At 31.7% G+C, this 10611-nt stretch overlaps 1 long non-coding RNA gene across 1 annotated transcript in view; it reads right to left on the reverse strand.

Moving 5' to 3' along the window:
• The window catches only part of LOC119867966, an 80184-nt gene extending 70484 nt beyond the window's left edge, over window positions 1-9700 (reverse strand). The window contains exon 1 of the long non-coding RNA XR_005369940.1: window positions 9526-9700. This is a non-coding gene — a long non-coding RNA (uncharacterized LOC119867966). The remainder of the gene's footprint in view (window positions 1-9525) is intronic.
• Between the last annotated feature and the right edge of the window lie 911 nt (window positions 9701-10611).

Genomic DNA, 10611 nt, shown 5'->3' on the forward strand with positions numbered 1-10611 from the left:
ATGGGGCACAGTTATTGTCTATGGCTTTAGTGTACAAAACTCCCTATATAACTTCACACTTCATTGAAAATACTATGTGAAAGGTAAATCCAGTTCCTTTTCTGCAAAAACAATCTGTCAGTTGCCTATGCTTGGAAGCAGCTTTCATGATTGCTCTCTATGACTTTTACAAAATTAATAATGCTTTAGTTTTCACTGTAAATTGTGGGACTTTATCCAGACTATTTACGTAGATGACTCCAGGTACAATCCCAAGGCTGGACATAAACCCTAAAATGAGCAAAAAGACAGCTCTAAATTTAACTAGAGATTATTATGTATGCTTGACCATCATTCTTCTAGATTAATAGCAAAGCAATTTTAATTTCTTATTCCTTGACCCTTACTAATATGCTTTCGAAATCACTTAGAAAACTCTCTTTAGTAAGGAACTTGGGAAGCTATACTGTAGCTGTCAGATGACCAATTGAATGGAAAATTGAAATAGATGGGGAAAAGTGTTTCCACTGAATGATTTTGCACCAGAGTGTGGTAATCACCTTGGTAATGTTTGGCTAATGCCCTTCTTTTCTCCATTACCTTCCATCAACTTCCATCATGCTTCACTTCCTTTCCAGGACTCAGGGTGGCTCTCACTCCTCCCTATACCAATTTCATTTGGTACCAGTCCATTTCACACCATTCCAACAACTTTGTTCTCATCAGTTTATGCTCACTATCTTTTCGAATATCTTACATTATAAGTGAGCTATACCACTATTTCATTTCCTTGCTCATGTATTTAAAGTAGCCTCAAAATTCATGAACAAGGAATGAGTACATAAAAAAATAACTTAAAATGAAGAAAAAACTAGAAATACCTATTAAAATAACAGACCAAATCAAAGGAAAAAATTTGACCAATCCTATTTAAACTTAACACTTCAAAGTAAAATTATATTAGAGAGTAGGTGGCAGCCTATTAATCATTTAGATCTGTGTTCAGACTACTTAATTTATCCTCTATAGTCCACAGGAGATTTGATAGGGTATTCCATTCCTTAGCCCAAATCCTGCAATAGAAAAAAAATCATCCCCTAAAAGAGGTTGGAAGAGTGTGTTACATTTATGATACCAACAAACAAGTCTTATTCACTATACTGATTCCATTGACCAAGTATTTAATGAATACCTAATACCTAAATGTCAGAGAAATATGAAAATGACTTGAGAATACAAAAATGAACAAAGCATAATTATCATTTCTTTATTTTTTTAAAAGATTGTATTTATTTACTTGAGAGAGAGAGAGTGAGCTCATGGGCAGAGGGAGAGGCAGAGACAAGCAGAGTCTCCACTGAGTAGGGAGCCCAATGCAATGCATGGGGCTCAAAATGGGGGGCTTGGTGCAGGGCTTGATCCCAGGACCCTGAAATCATGAAAATAAGTCAGATGCCTGACTGAGCCACCCAGATACCCCAATTATCATTCCTTTAAGTCTTAAAGTCTAGGGTAAGATTAAAATTATATTAGAATATGATAGATTTGCATTTGTTTGTATTATCTGATTGTTCAATCTAATAATTTCACATTTCCTCAACTGGATTGTAAACTTCAAGAGTAATTATTTAAATTATGTGTATGTTACTAGTACAACGATATGCTTCCTCCTCTTCCAACTGCCAGGATAATATAGTAAGGGGAGAGAAGTCCACAGGAAACTTTACTGGAAAAAATAGTGCCAAATAAAATGGTAGAGATAGTAGTATGATTTTCTAAACAATCCAGAATTAAGGTATTTGCCAACTTTATCTGGTCTAGACTTTTCTTCATTTGGCAATAATTTCCCTCTACCCTCACAATTAAAGGCTCTACGTTCAAGAAAATAATCCATATCTCATTATCAAGAAATTGGAGCTGTTTTCAGAGTATCTAAAAGACAAAAAAAAAATCTTTTCTTTTATATATTATCTAGTGATTTTTGTATCCTTCTATATTCTTTGTATTTTTTTTAATCTATAGAACCAGTTGATTAGCAATGTAAAATTTTCCATATACTTATGGGTGTTTTGGCATATCGAATCCAAGGATATTTCAAAAAGACAATGATGCCCTCTTTAATATCATATATATATATATGTACATATACATATATATACACACCTTATATGTGTTATTAGACGAAATTAAGAAGTACATGAGTTATATACAGGTAATCAATGATACTTACAAATATATATCCCAATTTCAAAGAAAAATGCAACACTCTCTAAACAAAATGAAGTGAAATATCAATGGGAAGTGCATAACCTATTGGAAAAGCCCTTCCCAATAATAGAAAGACAGAAATATCAAGGAAAACACATGGTAAATAATAATGCAAGAGAAGCCAGAATGGCAGATCTGAGATTAAGTACTTAATCACAATTTTCTTTTAGTACTTTACATTTTAAGCTTCTTGTGCTGTATTAACTGCCACCAACTCAAATATAACCCCTCCCTTTTATGGTCCCATTAAATTACAGAAGAGAGTGAGAAACTAAATGTCCTAGAATCTCCTTTCTAGTATGGACCTGGATTTGTTTTCCTCTGGTCTGATTCCAGAGATTTGGAAGATATTAAAAGAAAGAGGGTCCAAAAAAAAAAAAAAAGAAAAAAAAAAAGAAAAAAAAAAGAAAGAGGGTACAAATATTATCCAATGACAGTAGTAAACTTACTTTGGTTAGAGATAGGATTCAAAAGAGCTTGTTGGTGAGGATTTGAAAACCACCTACACCTTGAGAGTTGCCATGAACTTGCTTAGAGAGTCGTTAGACCTGAAGTGGCTTTTCACAGAATCTGGTGGAACACTAATTTTTTCACCATAAGCTGACTGATGGAGGCCAATTGCTTCCTTTGCCCTACCAAGGATGGTGAGAGCACCAACTTCTTTACTTGAAAATATTTAATACCTATAATATATTGAGTGGCTTCTGGTTTCCTGAAGAAAACACAAAAGAACTGTGAACAAACTAGGCTTCATCCATGTAATGATCCATTATTGGGTTATTACTGAGGGACAAAAGATGAAATTTGGGGAAAGACACAAAAAGGCATGGATGGATCTTAAATGTATATTTCCAAGTGAAAGAAGTAAAACCCAAAATGCCCATAACTAGAATATGACATTCTGGAAAATGTCAAACTATATAGATGATGAAAAGATCAGTGGTTTTTTTTTTTTTTTTTTTTTTTTTTTTAAAGATCAGTGGTTAATAAGGTCTTGGACTAGGTGCAGTTCAGGGAATATTTTTAACACATTGTACTACTCTCTATGATACTGTAATACTGGTTATATAACCATATATATTTGTCTTTCCCATGGACCTTTACAACATAAAGAGGGAACCTTAATGTATGCAAATTTAAAAAAATCATTTTGAAGGTTGGAGGATTCCAGGATAGAATGATGAATGTGACAAACCAACCCCACTTATATTATAAATGTATGAAATAACTTCGCTGTAGTGTTTAGGGGACATTTGTAGTGCTCTAGGCATTTAGAAGTAATTAGAATCAGAAAGGCTAAAGGCAAACAAACAAACAAACAAACAAAAAACTACCACCAACAAAAACTACACACAATTGCTGTAGTTATAATTGTTTCCTGTGCTATATGGGGTTAGCAAATTCTGATACTGCTATATATATATATATATATATATATATATATACACTAGAACTGAACACTTAAGTAAATGGGTGGTAGATGGTGGAAGTAAGGTGCATTATAGAGTGGCAATAGTCTGATGAGCAAAGTGGGGGAAGCTAGAATAATCCATGCAGTAATGGATTAGAGTTGGAGTCATCAGTATTATGTTTAGCTTAATATAGATACAAATGGTTACATATAGAAATATTTACAGATACTTATATATACCCTGGTTAGCAAACACACAAATTTCCTTTCTGTGTCAGCTGAAAGGGCATAGAAACAGAGAACCTCCATGGCAACAAGAGCACCCACCACACTGATCTAGTTTCTAATTCTATTCTCAAATAGAAGGAACAGGCTCCTTGGAGAAATGGTCAATTCTACATGTGGAGTAGGATATTTAGAAGATGAGCCTGGAGTATCTTACCATGCCAAAATGTAAGAAAAAGCCAGAACACAAATATTAATTTGACAAATATATAATCCAATAAAGGACTATTATATCTATGAACATAGAGAAGGAAGAGTTCTGAAAAACAAAGACATGAAATGAATGTTGACAAATGTTCTAAAACTTTTAAACAGCTCCATTATGAATGAAAATAACATGATATTTATAATTCTTTGTTAAGTCAATTTTATATATTTGTTTCCATTTTACTACATTTTTGAAAAGTGTCTGTGATTTCTGAAATAACACTTGAACAAGACTTCCTGTCCTATAATTATTCCTATTGTAATGGACCCTCAATATTAAGATAGTCAAGTTTACTCCTTTCGTACTCAGTTAGTTTAAGACTATAAAAAAAAATTTAAACTGAACAACAAATTGATGTGCTTTCTATAAGACAATACATTTCACAATTCCTCAAAGTAATCATTGATCCATTATTGGTAAAGTAGAGAGAAAAAATAATAACCCTCAAATTCTGGAACCAAAGAGCTAATATGGATTTATGTGGAACAAAAACCAGATTTCCTTCAGGTTAGATTTAATCACTCTATGAAGAAAAAAAAATGTATAAAAAGGATATTCATAAAATCTCTTCCACTCCTCCCCGCCATGATACTGTTTGAAATGTTTAATGCTTTGATATGCTGCTTTGAAATTTTAATAAAACATTTTCCAAACGTTTTTCTAATTTTATATTGTATAAGATAAACTTCTACTTAATAAGTGATTTCCTAAAATTGGCCATTACTGAACATTTGAGTACGTGCTACATTTAAGTGAAATAGCCCTACAATACTGAGAGTCCAAGGTGCCATTTTGGCAAATGGTGAAAAAAAACTAGGGAACAGTTGTCAAACAGTGAAAAGCATATTCTTATTGGAAAAATTACATCTCTTTGGGATGGTTAAAAGAAATCCTTTCCTTGATCTTTTTGGCCATCCCAAAGGGAAGTATTTAACTGTCAATTCCAAAGAAATATGATGCTAATCATTATGAGACAAATACTTCTGCATACACTAATTATGTGACCTTAAACAATTTATTAAAATATTATCAATCTGCCCTCTTGTTATTGCTCTCGGACAATGGATTGGAATGTAGAAGGGTGGGAACTGAAATGATTTACGAAATTCTTAGTGTCATCATTTATCTTATGCTGCTCACTGGAGTCATGTAATAATCAATGTGAAATCTCAAATCCAGCTGCAGGGAATGAATTTTGATACACATTTTAATATAAAAATACTAAAGTGATCATGTATTACATATATATTTGAAGAGAGAAGGAAAGAAACTGTTTAAGTTTAAAAATTTTGTAATGACTTTGACTATCTCAAATGAAGGCCATAGCAATACTATACCATACAATACAATAATACAAATTATTACTTTAAACGTTGTTTTAAAATCTTTTTAACTGTGTAAATTATTTACTGGTAAAACTTATGAAGTTTAACAATGCCAGGTATTAGAGATACTATAGATAAAATGATCTCATATATTACCTGGGTGCATGTGTAAATTAAAATATCCTCTTTAAGAAACAATTTGGCATTATCTTATAAAGCTAAACATTTAAATAGCCTATAAACCAGTAATTCAATTTTTAAGAATATAACAAGAGAAATTCTTGCACATCTACAAATGAGATAAGCACAATACTATTCATAACAGCACTAATCCAAATAGTTTACAAAGGGGAAGAGGGTATTCTAAAATATAATTGGTAAGATTTCACAACAACATTTTGAACTAAAAAGCAAATATCAGAAGATTACATAAAATATATCTTTTTAATAGAGATAAAGAAACTAAGCAGTATCATATTTAAGCAAACATGTATATGTGGTAAAACTATTTTTAAAGCAATATGAAAAGTCCACCATTTAAAGTCCCTATTAGTGTTATCTGGGTGGCTCAGGTGGTTAGGGATCTGCTTTTGGCTCAGGTCATGATCCTGTGATACTGGGATCCAGCCCTGAATTGGACTCCCTGCTTAGCAGGGATCTTGCATCACCCTCTCCTTCTGACCCTCCTCTCTGCTTGTGTTCTCGCTCTCTCTCAAATGAATAAATAAGAATCTTTAAAAAATAAAAATGTTCCCTACTAAATGTCCAGGATATGGGGAAGAGAAAGAAGTAGAGGACAGTATAGCAAAGGAACAAGTAGATAAACATAAGGAATTGTTAACATTTTAGTTCCCAGACATGCTTCCTAAACATCCTAAACAATAAACAAGTAAACACAGAAAAAATGGGTCATCCACTGTATGATTCCGACTTTGATATTTTGAAAAAGGCAAAACTATGGACATAATAAAAAGAACAGTGATTGCCAATGGAGAGGAGGAGAGAGAAAGAAAACACACAGGCAAAAGCACAGAGATTTTTTGAGGCAGTGAAACTATTCTCTATGATGCTATAATGGTGGATACATGAGCATTATACATTTTTCCAGATCTATAGAATGCTCCACAGGTAAAAACAAAACAAACAAACAAACAAAACCCCCTCCCAAAAAAAAACAAAACCATACTTTATATTTATATAAAGATATCAAATTCTCTCAAGATTATTAATGTTGATGGTCAATTCTATTGTCCTACAACCTGAACCAAACTATATGGAAACTTGATGTATGACTAAAGTGACATTACAAAGGAGTACAAAATGAATTCCTATCTCATACCATGTACATGGATCAAATCCACTTGATTTAATAATCTGAATTTGAAAAGCCAAACTTTAAAATCTTTGGAAGTACAGACAAGAGAAGAAATCTTTAAAAAGATACAATCAGGACAAATCTACAAAGAAAAATGTAAATAAATTTAACTACATTATAATAAAACCCTTAATGCATAAAATGCATAATTAAACATCAAAATAGAAATTGAATATGTAGCAAAGATATTTATGATGAATACAGAACATTAGTCTCCAAAATATATAGACTAATGATTAAGATCAATAAAAGGCAAATGACCCAAAAGAAAAAAGAGCAAAGCATAAATTCATAAAGTTCATTATTTTTTAAAGTCATAAATATAATAAAGAAATGAAAATCTAACCATAGTTAGATATTATTTTACAACTAGCAAATCGACCAATTTTCATGTTAAAAGCTAACAATTCCTGCTGCTGCCAAGAATGTTGGGTAATTGAAAATGTTTTCCACCGATCTAGAGAGTATACCAGTCTGAATAGCAATTTGGCATGAGCCAGCAAATTTTAACAATGTGCATAAAGAAATGTTTGGAAGATAGCAATGTGATTTCTTTTGCAGAATAGAGAGCAAAAAGGCAAACATAACCACATGTAGATATACATGTATATCCATGGACAATATAAAAAATGAGACTAACTAAAAATGTATCCCTATAAACTCCAAAATACAATGGGTAGAGAAAAATCACCTATAGCTTCAAGGCAAACATTACATCAGTAGAAGGTAGAGAAGTGTGTCTGCCAGAGCTGAGAACAGAACACTAATATTGTCAAAAGTATTCACTAAAAAGTACAGAAAGCTAATTACTGGGGAATTGTAGCTGCAGCTGAAGTTGGAAGAGTTTTGTGCATCTACATTTTAAGTAATTAAACAGGTCCTGAAGCAAGATCTGAAAGGTCTGTATTAGTTATCTACTGCTTCATAACAAATGACCATGACCTTAGTGGCTTAACATAACACACATTTGTTATCTCACAGTTTTTGTGTTCAGAGTCTGGGAGCATGAACTTACATAGGTCCTCCACTTAATGGTCTCAGAAGACTGCTATCAAAATGTTGATCTATCTGCATTCCCATCTGAAGCCTCCACTGGGGAAGAAACACTTCCTATTCAAGTTGTTGGCAAAATCAATTTCCTTGCCTTTTTAAAACTGAGTAGCCTGGTTTCTTGTTGGCTGCCTCTGCAGGATACTCTAACTTTCTCGCAAGATGGACCCCTTAGGAATGATCTCTTCCTCAAAGCCAGGTAAAGAAGAAAGTTTTTCTTCTTTACTAGCAAGTCTGCTAGTAAAATGTGGTTCTAAATAATGTAACGTAATCACAGGAATGGCATATCATCCTTTTTTTTGTTATAGTCTCATGGTTCAAAAAAAAGTCACACACACACACACACACACACACACACACAAAGTCACAGTCCCTGCCCACATACACAGAGAAAGGATTACACAAAGATATGAATATGATGAGACAGGGATTATGGCAGGCCACATGCCCCTTCTGTTCATGTCAAGGTAAAAGAACAATAGCCACTAAAGCCCTCTTCCAGAACAAAGCCCCATATTGGAAAAAAATGAGAGATATGGATTTCAATACTGAGATAAATAAAAATGAAAGAAGAAAAAAAATTGCTAGGGGCAGGGAAAGGGAAAAGAATCAGGAGATCTCAGAGAATATAAAGTCAGACCTTTTTAATTATTATGAGACAGAAAAGCAGTTTTGTAGCCATTTCTCTCACTAACAATTCAGACAAATTATATTCATATAAAAATTAGCAAGAAAAGTATCACAGTCAAATTTCACTACAATTTCTTATAAAACAAAAGACCAAAGAACCTAATAATATCCATAGTGGAAATTTTTTTTAACTATTGAAAAATATACTGATAAAACAGATGAAAGTATAAACTAATATTTTAAAAGTACCTAAAAGCAATTAGAATGTGATAAAATATATGAAAAGACCCCACTGCAGTATTTAATTAGATAAACTAATAAATGCTATGATAAAACTCAAGAAAGAAGATACAGAATCCTAGAAATATATATTTTAGAGTGGAGACAAAACTACTAAGAAAGTTGGTAAACATAAGAGTTGCCTTAAAAATCAAATTGTGAAGAAAACACATTTAAAAAAAATGAATAGATTTGAAGAGATTCAAGACTTTGAGAAAGAAATGATTACAGAAAAGGTATATATTTCACAATGCAAAGGGAAAAATCCAAAAGAAATACATCATAATCCTTAGTATATATACCTAGTAACATAACTTCAAACTACATAAAGCTATAATTAACAAAACTAAAAAAAAGAAAATATAAAAATCCACAATTAGATTGGGAGACTTAAATGTATTAAAATTATTCAGAGTACGATTTATGCCAAAATTGAATTAAGCTAAAATACAATAACAAGATACCTAGAGAATCCCCATTTAATTTAAAAGTGTGTGGGAAATATCAGAAAGGGAGACAGAACGTAAAGACTGCTAACTCTGGGAAACGAACTAGGGGTGGTAGAAGGGGAGGAGGGCGGGGGGTGGGAGTGAATGGGTGACGGGCACTGGGGGTTATTCTGTATGTTGGTAAATTGAACACCAATAAAAAATAAATTAAAAAAAAAAAAGAACTTGGTGTGGAAAACCAAAATAAAAAATAAACAATAGCCAACCTGTGCTTTCCTCATGTATACCCAAGGTTCTTTCAGATGTTCAGGAGGTGCGGCAGGATGACTAGGTAAAGAAAACCTATGGACAGAAAGAGGCAGCTAAATATTGTACATTATCTTGATAAATAATTAATTCTCTTTGTTAGAAATCACTTACCTCTGTGGTCCATGTTATAAACGAAATAAAATATCTGTCAGCAATTCTGAGTGTTTACAGAAGGTACCACAACATAATAAAGCTCTAATAAGTCTTATCCTACTAGTATTACAGTTTTAGATTAGCAATTTAATTACCTGTTAAAAGTTGAATTGCACAATAATTTGAATCTATACTTTGAGGTAATTTTAAAATAAAAAAATAAAAAAAAAATAAAATTACTTATAGTTTTGTAAATGCTCATGTAAAAATTGTCAGAACTGTTATTGTTAGGATATAAATACTGTAACATTTAGAGGAATTTTTTAAGGTTGAAAAAAATTCATGAATGTGTTAACATATCAACTCTTCATTCCTCTCAATTTCCTATTCCATATGATTATGTATTTTTACATGATTGGATATAAATACTATCTTTCATAAGAACCATGTTTTAATATATAATACATGAATTTGATAAAATTTAAAAAAATAAAAAATAAAAAATAAATAAATAAATAAATAAATAAATAAATAAATAAAAGTAAACTGAGGGCTTCAAAATGTATGCATCACAGAACTAAAACTGAAAATCAGAAAATTTTAGGTGAATTTTAAGTGAAAGAAAATAAAAATACAGTGTATTAGAACTTGTGAGAGGCAGCAAGAGATAGACTTACAAAGACATTTAGAGCCTAGTTATATATATTAGAAAATGAGGAAGGAAAATAATTTATTTAAAGCTTACATTTCATAATATAAATTTAAACTTAATAAATAGATGTGAAATTAATAATATAAGAGTAAAATTAAAGAGGAAACAAAATTTTAATTGAGAAAATCCAATACATCTAGAAAAATTTAGAAAAACAGAATAAGAAAATATACAACCTGTCACTAGCCGCAATGTAAAGGAGATCCCAGTACAAATTTTACACTTTACACTGGGAAAT

This window comes from Canis lupus, chromosome 15 (genome assembly GCF_011100685.1).
Source record: "Canis lupus familiaris isolate Mischka breed German Shepherd chromosome 15, alternate assembly UU_Cfam_GSD_1.0, whole genome shotgun sequence".
NCBI lineage: Eukaryota > Metazoa > Chordata > Mammalia > Carnivora > Canidae > Canis > Canis lupus.